Below are 14,050 nucleotides of genomic sequence, written 5' to 3'. Positions count from 1 at the left end.
CTTGAATTAAACCTTCTACGCTCAGTTATATCATTGTGATGCTGTTCTAGGCGTATAAATATACTCATTTAACCCTTTTACCACCAAGACACTCACCAACGCGCCAAGTCATTCCAAAACCACCCAACTGACCTCTAACTCACTCGACCACAACCCATAACACCCATTCTGTCATTCACCGACCAATCCGCATGTTAGCACCCGTTTAGAAATATTATACCTCTCACTCACTCACTCACTCACTCACTCACTCACCAACCTAACCACCCACCCACTCACTCACTCACTCATCAACCAATCCACCCACCCACTCACTCACTCACACACCAATCCACTCACTCACCCACACAGCAACCCACTCACTCATTCAAGGGGGAAACATCAATAACTGCCAACCACTCACCGCCCGACCGAGAGCCACCACGAGTACAGACTGTGCTGACCCAGTCGTGTTTCCATTTGGCAGCCATCCGCTTGTTGTAATGGATATTACTTGTTTGTCAAGGACGACAGTAATGAATGTGAACGTATCATCCATCAGGCTGCAGTACTTCAGCATATGTACAAATCACGAACACTGATTGCGACATCACACATCCAGAGCCATGGTAAACAATGACGTGCATGGTTATCGTGTCTGTAATTGTCTCTCGTTTACAGCGCCTGTTTATTTGTTGTCATACCCAACGATATTCTAGCAATATAGCAATATCTGTAAATAATCGACTCTGGACCAGACAATCCAGTGACCAACAGCATAAGTATCGATCTACACTATTGGGATACGGTGACCTGTGTCAACCAAATCAGCGAGCCTGACCACCCGATCCCGTAAATAAGACTCTTACGACAAGCATGGATTACTGAAGATCAATTCTAACTTGGATCTTTACAGATCTTCACAGGTCTTCAGAGCTAATATAATAAGAAACGGAGGATACTTTGTGGATGACAACTTCTCCATTATATTATGATGAGAAGATTCAGGTATGGATTATTCTACCGTTGACAAATGACAGTGACAAAGATCATTTACGATGTGAAAGGCCCACAGTCAGTTCTAATAATGATACCCAGTCGCTACAGCCTCGTAGTATTGAACTGGTATCTCACCCCTCATTGGCTTCATTACTACGTTTATACAATAGTCCGGCCTGGGTAAAGATGTCATTATTAGCATATAGATATTAACCCACTAGGCTATCTCGATGGCGGGCAAGGAATAGCCACGAAACGGCGTAACAAAAAGAACGAGAGTGGTTGTCAAGAAAGTGTCATGAATTGAAGTAATCAAATTGTTGTTGTTTCTGATCCAGAAATAACCCCAACCCCACGGCTCAGGTAAATGACACAGATTACCTGTCAGGTTATCTGACAGGTAATACTCATCAGAAAGTTGTATATAACTATTGGTTTTCCAGAAAGTGTCATATTGTGCCGAGGGTATGAAAAATGTCAGCGGCCTCTGTGATCAAGTAGAATGAGGTGCAAGGGAAGTACTACTGGGCGTGATTCATTATAACAGCCAGACAGAGGAAAATATCCTTTTGAAACTCGCATTTGACCAGAAAGAGTATTTGATAAGATAAACATTTGTGTAAGTTTCGTAATATACCTGCTGTATAGTGTCACAAAACATTCATTCACTCACTCACTCACTCACTCACTCACTCACTCACACACTCACCTACAACAGCTTGCCTCTCAATGTGTGACAACATTGAGATGAACTGCATGATTTATACCGTCATTTGGGGTGCGTTTGTCATATGTGTGAGGTTGGAACACAAAGGTATACATTTAGATATTTCATGTGGCAGAATATTACAAACGTTGACAAAATGTTACTAGGCTCAAACCTGTGGATGAAGCACTGACAAGATTCAAACAACACTATACACTGTACATCGCCACTGACATGTTTCTTGTTTGTTTGACACCAGCCGCCATCATCTGTGTATTTTATATATACTAGTATACGTTCTCCTGCCATGCAGATGGTGAGATAGTGTGTGATGATTTTTATCTCATATGACGTACCTACAGCATATCATTTACCCACCATACGTCATAGATGTGAATGCTAGGACTCACTGACTGAGTTTGGTTTTACGCCGCTTTTAGCAATATTCCAGAACATCACCGCGGGGGATACCAGAAATGGGCTTCATACATTGTACCTATGTGGGGAGTCGAACACGGGTCTTCGTTGTGACGAGCGAACGCTTTAACCACGAGGTTACCCAACCACTCTATGAATACTAAGAACTCTAACATACATTGCATTGTTTTTAAACGCATGCTTAAGTCCTCCATCTGGTAGTACGTTAACATGTAGCAGAGCACATTGGTCATGTGAAAACACGTGTGTCAATACACATTCATGGTTTGGTATTAGCTAACACATGAGCCTTTGGTGCAACTTCCGATTCACTCATTCGCTGATTCATTAATACGTTTACCAAACACAAACTAAACAAATACCTTATATTATCCTACCTCAAAAGTGCATCAATGACAGTTTCTCACTGGCTGAGGCACATTCTGTTATTTGGATTGTACCCTGGGCATGTTTCTTTTGCTCCCGACCATATTGCCAAACTGTTGGCATTACATTTGGAACATACCAACCGCATTAAGTGTATCTCGAACTAGCTAGAACGATATTTTCCGAATGGCATAGATCTGAGGAATGTGTAAGCTTCTTTTCTCACGATTTCCGGTTCGATGAAGGTGAAAAATGATCGTGGTGGACGTTTGTCTGACTGGGGTTTTCCTTCTGATTCGAACACACATTGTACAAGGCAGTCCAGCAATATCATAAGGACAGCGGTAGGATAAACCCAACGTCTGGTGATCGTGAGTGGACTTATGTACCCTCGGGGACCATAAACCAACATGGTATATACCCTTACGTCATTGGTTTCCGTGGTATTAAGAAATTCACAACTATGAATACAGTCACTGATGTTGTCAAGTCATACAAACATATCGTAAAGTTAGACGACATACCTTTGTATCATTTAATGTCAATAAAACACTTTTGTCATTCTGAAGTTCATCGTTGACAGTATTGGACGACAGACGGCCATTGTGCACAAATTCTGGTGACGTCATATGTTTCCGTGGTATTTCCTACATATCAGCTTACGGGTGCACAGCACGTTACAATCTCACATGAACAGCCAATCCGGAAGTGTCAAAGAAGGTTTGCAGTACTAACGAAATTGATAAATTGTAATACAATCAATGATTTTATAATTAACAGAATAGTCACATTACTTCAGCATAAATTTCTACTTCACAAAATATGCAGAGTTGATTAACGGAATACGTGAAATGGAACATGAAAAAAATAACTGAAGAGATGACCCTATCTGGGTTCCATAGTTTAAAAATATAGAGCAGGGATTCCTCCTTAGGTCACGTGATCATTTTTATTGATTACGTCAGCTAGCAGGCGAGCGATATATGAAAACATTGGAGCTGAATAAGTTTATAGAAGATGTTTGTAAAGATCACTCGAAAAGTGGCATTTCGTGTTAGACATAAAGTTACATTAGTATTTGTTAGTAGATGACAGTACGTACACAAATTGATGAAAGTGTGAATATGTTTCGCTCACAGCCGTGATGATGAACGTAAACAGTCGATAGGTGGCGCAATTTGGTACGTGAGAAGTCATGTCATTAGAAAATACAACGGAAACGTAAGTACCACGGAATCATATGACGGCATAATACAATAAAACCCCATCGGGACCATGGGTGCCCCATAATGTGGATTTATTCATTGCAATAAAACTGTCTGCAATAGGCGTAATCTACATGTATTAGCATAGATAAACACGTACATTCGGCACTGTTGTGCCGAGGTTGAAGTAAATGCTTCGAGATATCCGAAGTTCGACACATGCACCAAAAAGATTACTAAACTAGGAATAAACAAGGACCAGGGCCAAGATTTTCGAAGCTCCCTTAGCGCTAAGATAGCAATAAGTTAATGTTAATGTATGGCACTTACCTAGCTCTAAGATAGTTTAGAAAATCTAGACCCAGATGTCAACTTCGTGATCATCGTCAGTTTGGCACATGGTCGTTCGACACAGCAGTTTTAGACCATTATGCATGACATACATGTTACATATTGAATTTAAGGGCACAACGTAACACAATTTTCGACAATATTTTGGCCGATATGTTATATATTGTGTGTACTCACTTTAGCTCGCTATTGGTGCAATAAGAGACTTCTTATCCCATATGACTTGTCTGAAATCAGTTATTGAAACTTCGAGCCACACAGCTTCCAAACAGATAACACTTTGCCATTATATGGAATGTAAAAGATGGCTCAGTACATCGAAAACTATCGCATGCGGTGTTCTTGATGTTTGCTAGTTCAGACCCCAATCACAAGTTGCGTTATAGAGTATTCTTAAAGAGCGCTCCAAGGGACATAACTCTATGGGGTTCGTTTGAAATGTTAATGTTCGGTCTGTAGAGTGAGCGAAAGTGGATTTAATTCAACGTAATTCATTCGAACTTTTTTATAAATTATATGACAGATTTTCTGAGAGGTGATAGTTTACATGGTTGCAGAGACCATATTATATGGTCTCTGATGGTTGGTATCATTGAGAGAATCGCATCATATATTTTTAGAGAAGTGCGGTGTGACAGTTTGCCTTTAATGAAGTTCGAGAAAGACGTAAAGACGAGTTCAAGAATCGCTAACTGCCTGATTAACTAAACAAACAAACAACGACAACACATACTGCAGTAAGGTTGTGTACATATAAAAAGGACGAGCAGTGACATAAAAGTCTTAGCTGTACTTGGAGAGCATATGTCAAGACATTTAACATTCTGAAGCAAGAATTTATATTCTTGATTTACAGGATGAAATGACAGGCGATAAAGTATAGAGTCTGCGTTACGAACGATGACCTTTTCTGGAATTTGTTTTGATGTTATCACGTCTGTTCTAAAAGTTCAAAATAAGGCTCCATAAACACGCAGTCTTTGATTGAAGTTTGGCAGTAGATTCTGCAGTGGATTCGCACTGGCAAATAATCAGAATATTTCTTCATGTTTGTTTGAGAGAGCGTGGTTTAACAGTTTCAGCAACATTCCAGTAATATCACGGCGGGGGCACCAGAAATGGGCTTCAAACATTGTACCCAAGACTGCATCCCCGGAAGTGTAACAATCTCCTCCGAATACAAAACGGAGGTTGTCGCCAGTGTAAAAGTATGTCCTTGCTTAAGGACTAACACACTCTGTAGGGGTTCAAGAGTGAGTGAGAGAGCTGTTTCCAAGCCGCTTTTAGCAATAGTCCAGCCCGGTTTTTAGCGTGACCAGCGGACGCCTTAACCACCAGGCTCCTCCACCGACCATTGTTTGATTGAAGGCAAATGATTACATATCACCTGAAAGGATTTAAAGGTATTCTTGTTTCTCCTTTTTGGTATACTGCATACTCGATGCACGTTATGGTAACATCGTTATCGTACTACGGTTATGTCGCCATATCATGCGGGTTGCAGTTTAGTACACAAATATTGTGCTAAATACGCATGCCGGTCTTCATACTTTGTATTCATACGGACCCATGAAGGTCCCAGGGTAGAACAGGCCTTCAGCAACCCATGCCTGTCATAAAAGGCGAGTAAGCTTGTAAGAGGCGACTAACGGGATCGGGTGGTCAGGCTCACTGTCTTGGTTGACACATGTCATCGGTTCCCAATTGCGCAGATCGAAGCTTATGTTGTTGATCACTGGTTGTCTGGTCCAGACTTTATTATTTACAGACCGCCGCCATATATCTGGAATATTGCTGAGTGCGGCGTAAAACTAAACTCACTCACTCATTGTATTCATACGCATTCAGCACTAATTACTCAACAAGGACAGGCGATATTGTGTAATTTTATAGGATAATTCCTGGAAATCGTTGGTAACGAATAGGACTCAAATATGACCCTTGTGATCTTGAACATTTACGTTTACTAGTTTACATATGTGGCAGTATTCGTGAGAGAAACACACAAAAATATAAAGAAAAAATACTTTAAATCTGTGGTGATTTCATCAATGCTGCAACTTTACAGCAGCATCTCCGAGACTCTCACTACCTACGGTCATAACCCTGAGGGAGAATGTCCTAAACAACAGTATCACACATTTTGAAATGTCATCTCTTCTGAGCATGCTCTTTGAGTGCGTGAATGGCTGTCGCGTGCAGACGCCCGGGATCACTGTGGCGTCGCTTCACATGAAAGGCGAAACCAGCCCAAATCTAGCGTAATTCCTTCTCCGGTTTTAGGAGTAGACGTCTAAATATAGATCGTGGTGTTTCTACGTCATGTTCAGCGCAACTCTCAGACAGCGGTGCATTCTGGGAGTTTGTGGTCGTTACAAGTGTCATCAGTTTAAAGGGGATTTTTTCAAACATGATTTTTATCAATGTTTATCGATTTCGGAATGTATTTTTGGTATTACTTCAAATGGAGTTTAACAAGTCATGAAACTTCCCACAACTGTAACACAAAGCGAATGTTTCGTCTGTATCAGTGAGTGAGTGAATTTAATTCCACGTTAAACAGAAACACTACGGATCAGTTAATAGGGGATGAAAACATGAAATCTCACAGATCTTCCATGGGACCAACTAATATGGTCAAACCAAAGATAAAAAGGGGTAGCAATGATCGCATCCAGGACTAACAAAACCTCCAGTTAAAATACTAATCACGGTAGAGCTCTAGACCACTGAAACAACCTTGACTCAACTGGTGAAGCAAACAAAATCACACGATATTTTTCTATGAGGCTGTGTATACCCCCTCATCTCACGACACAGTGCCGGTACCATGGCTTTGACCTTGAGTTTACGTCGTTTCCGGACCCGTATGCACTGCCCATGAACCACGGGATACGTTTGACCGCTTCCTAAATGCCACTATGGGTATTCGTGACAGATTCATACTTAAGGTGGTGATACATGTGCTGCACGCCAAACACAACGTCTCCGTTGACATTCATACTTAAGGTGGTGATACGTGTGCTGCAAGCCCAAACACCGCGTCTCCATTGACATTCATACTTAAGGTGGTGAAACATGTGCTGCAAGCCAAAACACAACGTCTCTGTTGACATTCATACTTAAGGTGGTGATACGTGTGCTGCACGCCAAACACAACGTCGACCATGACTTTCATGGCTGTAGAAACGTTACGAAACTTCAATCCCACGCTCTGTATTGAAACTCTGGACGTTTCATTAAAACGGACCAATTACTACACCCACGCCACCAGAGTCACACATAACAGAATTACACGGAAAGGTCAAACCCCGATGCTGCTTTTCATCCCCACGCAGTGTATGTTTGTCAATGAATAATTTCAACAAAAATCCACCACACGTCCTCGAATTGTGCGCCTACCGGGCTCAACCTTTTCCTCATCGGAAGAATTTGTTTTATAGGAATTCAGATTGATATCCATAATACGAGATATCGAATTATCCCTGAGTGCTTCCAACGTGTGTATTCGCCATTTATGAGGGTCGACCGGCACAAGACTCAGAACCAGGATTGGAATATTCAATTTGAGGTGACATTCAGACTGACATTAATGATTTTGTGATAACTTGTGAATTTCAAAATTAAGTTATGGAAGGCCCCGTTCCGGCAATTGGTAATGTCTCTTTAATTCAACAAGTTAACTCGAGTTAATGTATATAATGAATAATATCTTACGGCCTGTGGGTCAAGACGATAATAGTTTGTTTCTCTCTTTGGTGTTTTAACGTTCTGTGGATAACTAAGTCTTGGCAAGAGTCTAGTGACCGACATAATGAGCATCGATTCACGCTGTCTTCGCTAGAGTACGAGGCATGTACCAAGTCAGCAAGCCTGGTCCCGTTAGTCATCATACTGTTGATCACTGGATTGTCTGATCCAGATTCCAATATTTACAGATTGAAACCGGAATATTGTTGAATGCGGCGTTAATCACCAAACCAAAGGTATTCTTTTTTCTCCTCTTCTGCTATACTGCATTAGAATATCGCTATTTCGGTGCGCGATGTGGTAATATTGTTATGGCACTATGGCTTTGTCGCCTCACCTCACCTCACCTCACCTCACCTCACCTCAACTCACCTCAACTCAACTCACTTTACCTCACCTCACACCTCACACCTCACCTCACCTCACCTCACCTCACCTCACTTTACCTCACCTCACCTCACCTCACTTCACCTCGCTGGTTGCCGCAGTCGGTTAGACTCGGAACCATATGATCTCTCTCGGCAGCATCGCAACGGGACACTGTGAACAAGAAATTCGCAATAGAAAAACGTAAACCCTCCAAAAGCTCCTTTTCTGCACCGGACGTAGTTAGCAGAATCCACGAAGAATTGGCTCAAGCTCAAATTAATGAATACACATGCAAACGAAGCTGGAAGTTTTCACTGGTATCATGGAATGGAACTCAATACCACCTGGACCGAAAGAATAGTATCAATGTACATCTGTCTTCCTCGGCGACCCTGCCTGGTCGGTAGTCGACTTTGTCGAATAGGACTGCCTTGAAATTTGTAAACCAGAACATGTAAAATGGTCACCGTCACTTTGGGAAGCGCATCCATGAGCCCATCTTACTGGAATTTCGTTTGGGGGCTCAGCAACAATATGGAAACTCTCTGAGAGACAGTGGGTAATTAAAATTTTGATGTCGGTTCAAGCAGGAGAGTATGAAACATTACTTCCGGCTACCAAAGAGACGCTTTTACTACTCACCTATCAGATGTGCTGGTAAATTCAGATTTCAGACTACAGCTCTTGTCTTCGAATATAATACTGGTATCAAAAGGAACAAACAATCCCATATAGATTGAAAAGGAGACCCACAGATGGGAGATTCAGGCTCACACACTTGCAGCTTAGGAAATCCAAATCTGGACTTGGCACATATTGTAGACTAGTCTAGGTTTTCATGGAAATGTTTGTTTCAGGGCCTGCAGGACAGACTATAGATTCTATATCACCATATTTTAAGTGTCTAAATTCATACCACAGCTGCTTTGGTCAATTGCTAAAGGCTACCACAGGAACCACTCATCACCTCGTCCTGACAAAGCGTTGAAGTCGTAAAGCCTTTCATGACGAATAACGTTCAGGTTATAAATACTTCTTTGATAAAAAATGCATACTTGAGGTCATCAACAAGTCCATCAATCAACTATCGCGTGCAGCAGACCTGAGCCACACTCTACGTATAAGTACGCCTTCATCTAACCACTCATTCGCAGTCGTGACTGCGTTGATTTCATTTATAACTTTTAGCGGTTGGTTCTTCTACGTTGCGTGCCTTTCTAGCGACTTAGGACAAGAAATGCGCCTATTTTCACACAGAGTAGGGTTGCTGTCGTTCATCTCCCACATGTGGAATGTTTCCTGAAATACAGCTCGTTGTGTTACCTGGCACACGACAAAGGAACCAACGTCTGTCATTGCTTACTTCATGCACTTTTCATTACTGGTTACCGGTATTCATTGCATTATCTATTTGAAACTCGAGATCCCCTAATGCCTTCTGTCACGCTGAACCGGAAGTACAGAGAACCACTTCCGCTACTGACATTGATACCACTTGCCCATTAGTTTCGGAACTAGTTCAGCAATGGCTTTTAGATATGTATTGAACGTTGTTTTCGCTAATGTTTTGAAGTACCAATTCGACATTTGTCAAGGTAAGAGTAAGCTATTTCCAGAGCCTCTCGGGTATGAATCCAGGTCATTGAAAGACAGCCCCAAAAGATCAGAGTTGTGTTGATATACAAGAAGTCGGTATTGAGGCAATAGGAATAATGCTCGGCTCGTTACGTCTTAATACCTTTAATTCTGAAAAGCATATCTGAGAAACTATCAGACCAGCCCATATCAACATTACATCTACTGATCTCCAGGACAGCAGATAACAGACGTTAAATGATGATACCCTTGTTATCCTGACTAGTGTCCAGCATAAAGTGGATACGTTTGAACCTATGCTGTTTAGGAGATAAACATCATGTGTTGGCCAATTTCCGGGTGTTATTGAGTATTTGAAGCACGGGAATGATGTTTATCGACCTTGTAAACAAAAAAGTAAACCAAAGGGGTTTTACTGTCTGCACTCGTTTACATCGAGTATGAGTACAGCAGTAAAGTGTCATCAGCTGGCCGTTTCAGCTGGTTCCCATGGTAGCATCTGGAGTTGCTCATTTGTGACGTCATTCTACCTTTACGTCACAATATGATTTGAATGACGTCATCACTGTTGATGACACAACAAAACAATTGTTTACGTGTAAATACGCAGTGAATAGTCTTACAGTTTCCGGGAATCTAATACCATTTGATCATGGTTTTCAACCTATCAGATTACAGAACACAGTGACTTTTGGTTTACAATATTAATTAAACCACACCTTTCTAAATGACAGTTTTTAGTAGTACATGAATCTATTGCAGTAATGAGGTATAAGGCAAACAATTTGTTCCTATGCTACTTTCATCTTGAACCATTTGGTCAATTCACTTAATATGAATATTGATCCGTTTGTGTACACACCAACAAAAAGAGATGGCCATAGGGTTTTCATTGTCTTTCTGCACTGTTCCAGAAACGCAATACTTCAATAATTCACAAGTGTTCTGTTCTCTGATGGCTGTGATAACGTTCTCTATGTACACGTATCTGATGGACTTCAAGTAGCATGATAGGAACGCTTCAACGATCTGGGATCAGGCACGTTTCCATATCGATTGCTGTCCATATATACATTATTCCGACAACTGTATTTCGATTTATGTATGAATGCTAGAGATTGTATGTCCGTCATGTGAACAGTAATGCATGTCATGCACGTCAACGTCACATAGCGTCAGCATAAGGCATAGCTAGACATTACAACGTCAGTCTGGACCAGAAAATGTAGTAATCAAGAGTATAACCATCCATCTGCGCAACTGGGTACCGATGAAATTTGTCCACCGAGTCAGCGAGCCTTACCCCCCGATCCCGTTAGTCGCCTCTTACAACAAGCATGGGTTGCTGAAGGCCAATATTCAAATCCGGACCTTCAGGGGTCAGAATATGACACAACTAGACATTACAACAATGAAGAGGGTCAGACCTTAAAACAAGACCTCATACCAGACAAGAACAATGATATCAAGACACGATAAACATAAATCCAGTTGGGCAACTGGAACACGCCATGCGGGTGTGGTATCAAAATTTGGATATAGCCGCTACTGGATGTTTAGCCAGTTTCAAGTGACATGCCGATCTGGTCGATTCACCTCTCCTACAAACCAACGCCATATCCCTGCTACTGAGGCGATTAGGGTGTGGGCGTGTATCGTATGCATGCAATCAACACAACAGCTGTTTTGCATTGTGTGACCGTCTAAGTACGCCTTAAATAGGTCGCATTCGCTTTAATGAGTAGATGATGTTGATAGGGTGTTTGTCCGCTTCTACTAGTGTTGGTAGTAGTGTCATAAGCAAGGCTGCAATTCATAGTATAGGACTGAATTATACCCCAATGGCATCTGTATCGAAAAAGGGTGCATCGAAAAATTCATATTTGCTTGAGATACCTCACATCTATGTTATGTCGATTGGGAACATAAAATAGGTTAACACGTTTTGGAGACTCCTTTACAGTGTCAGCAATTTGTTGAAGACCAAAATGGTCGTTTGACAAGGCAAGTAAAGCTTTCCTGACGTTGGAGACACATTGTGTAACAGGCGGTTGCTGTACACTGAGAGGAAACAGCTCACAACCCTGGGCCTGACAACATACGGGCCGCGTGAACTGTTGACCAAGGTGTCAAGACTTTGTTTCGTCAACCCATATCAGTGGTTGCAGTTGGTCAAGGTAATCTCGTCGTCTAGGTTAACACCGTGGACCTCACAGGGACTCACAATGGACACTGACCTTTACGTGGTATTAGGACCAGCAATGGACACTGACCTCTACATGGCCCTTAGGTCAATCAATGGACACTGACCTCTACATGGCCCCTAGGTCCATCAATGGACACTAACATCTACATGGTCCCAGACCCATCAGTGGATAATGAGCTCTACATGGTCCAACGTCAACCAATGGACACTGACATCTACATGACCCTAGGTCAATCAAGGGACACTGACATCTACATGTCCTAGTTCCATCAATGGACACTGACATCTATGTGGACCTAGGTCCATCAATGGACACTGACATCTACATGGTCCTAGGTCCATCAATGGACACTGACATCTACATGGTCCTAGGTAAATCAATGGACACTGACATCTACATGGTCCTAGGTCCATCAATGGACACTGACATCTACATGATCCTAGGTCTGTCAATGGACAATGACCTTACGTACGGAAATACAATGTACCGCTATATTTACACACGTCAAAATGAAGGACACGTGTCTCTCAACATGTGAATACAATGGATACAGGTCAGTGGTGTCTGTAACGGGTCAGTGCAACTGCACTGACCTGAACGTGGACATAGGTCAGCACAATGACCATGGATGGTCATGGGTAAATACAACACATATACACAAATGGGTGGCATCGAGATCAATACAAAGCCGCCCCTTGATAACACATCCTACGCACCATAGGTATAATGAATACAATACGCATTGACATACCAGTGACTGAGCGCTGATGGCTGTAATATTTGTCTGTGTATCCCTTTGTCCACTTGAGATAATTATACCTGTCACCAACTGTTGTTATAATCAATACAACGCCGTAGATATTGACAGATGAATGGTTGACAGGAATACCTGCAATATTTACCTGTGCATCTCTTTCCCCACTTCACGTATCCATATCAGTGATGTTCTACACTATCCACGTGGATGTTAATGGCTAACACAAACTTCAACGATTTGTTTGACTTAACGAATCATCGACGGTTTTCCTATGGGAAATCATCTATCTGGACTAATCTCTAATGGCTGTTACAGTACATGTGTATGCAGACTGTAAACAGACAATAACCAGACGGTAAACTGACTGTAAAGAGACCGCATGATGAAAACATTTACAACGGGAATTGTGTCATCTACAGATGTTTATGTCAAAGCAATTGTCAACTCGTCCTAATGGGCATCACGATCACTTTGTCAACCCAAACAGCTAACAACATTCGGTCAGAGTGATTACGTAATATTCCATTCTCGTTGTATGTGTGCGCGGGGACACGTGTTCCAATGGCCGATCGACATGAATAGTATAGAATTACAATACTCAATCAGCATAGACTATCACCGTATTAATACAGACAAGGTGTCAGTGCCTGTATGCATAACGGATGCCTTGACCCCGAGTCGTTTATTGACAACAATGTGTGAACAAATAATCACTGTCACTGAAAGTAGGTTCATCGACCGATACACAACAGAAAATACCCTTACCTGTTATCTTTACACCAGTCCAGTATGCCCTTATGAACACGGTCTATCCACCGTCCCGGTGGCTGCTTTGTGGTAGTCTCTGACAACGTCTATTGATGTAGTGTGGTCTGGAACACAACACGTGCTTTCAATAACCCTCACAAAAAACCTCAAGATTCACTTCCTATCGGAAAACATTGTCGTCTGCTTGTTCCTCTGACACTTCCTGTTTTGAACACCTCAGGCACCTCTGGATGTAGGATCGCCACCGCTGTATATTTCTATGCAACAGTTGTGTGGGGACACATCCAATTTCTCCGCGTTCTGGAAGCCGTGTGCGATCTCATCCGACTGACTGCAGCAGATGGTCATACCTCATTGATTGAGAGTTTGGCGGGAAACGGAAAATGTGTTACTCCTACCTAGATATTGTAGTTATCGACGGGTGTATGAATACAGTTGTAATATTTCTTACAAAACACCAGGGATAGATCGATACACTGACGGACAGCCTGGCGATCGATACCGTCCTGGTAATTTAGAGTAATATGGGGTGACATTTAATGCAAAACATGCGCCAGGG

General features: G+C 42.0%; 1 protein-coding gene across 3 annotated transcripts in view; it reads right to left on the bottom strand.

Moving 5' to 3' along the window:
• Positions 1-13,824, bottom strand: part of LOC137294501 (uncharacterized) — a 29,347-nt gene extending 15,523 nt beyond the window's left edge. The window contains exons 1-2 of one of the 3 annotated variants that reach the window (XM_067825530.1): positions 13,489-13,824; positions 8,256-8,334 (exon numbers count right to left, since the gene is read on the bottom strand). The gene's annotated coding sequence lies outside the window, so the exon portion shown is untranslated. Of the gene's footprint in view, positions 1-8,255; positions 8,335-12,868; positions 13,018-13,488 lie in introns of those variants that run through there. The other 2 variants (XM_067825529.1, XM_067825531.1) reach the window with 2 other exon arrangements.
• Positions 13,825-14,050: the final 226 nt, after the last annotated feature.

This window comes from Haliotis asinina, chromosome 8 (assembly GCF_037392515.1).
Source record: "Haliotis asinina isolate JCU_RB_2024 chromosome 8, JCU_Hal_asi_v2, whole genome shotgun sequence".
In the NCBI taxonomy this organism is placed as follows: Eukaryota; Metazoa; Mollusca; class Gastropoda; order Lepetellida; family Haliotidae; genus Haliotis; species Haliotis asinina.
Note: the sequence above shows the minus strand (reverse complement) of the source record. Positions and strands in the feature narration are given on the sequence as shown.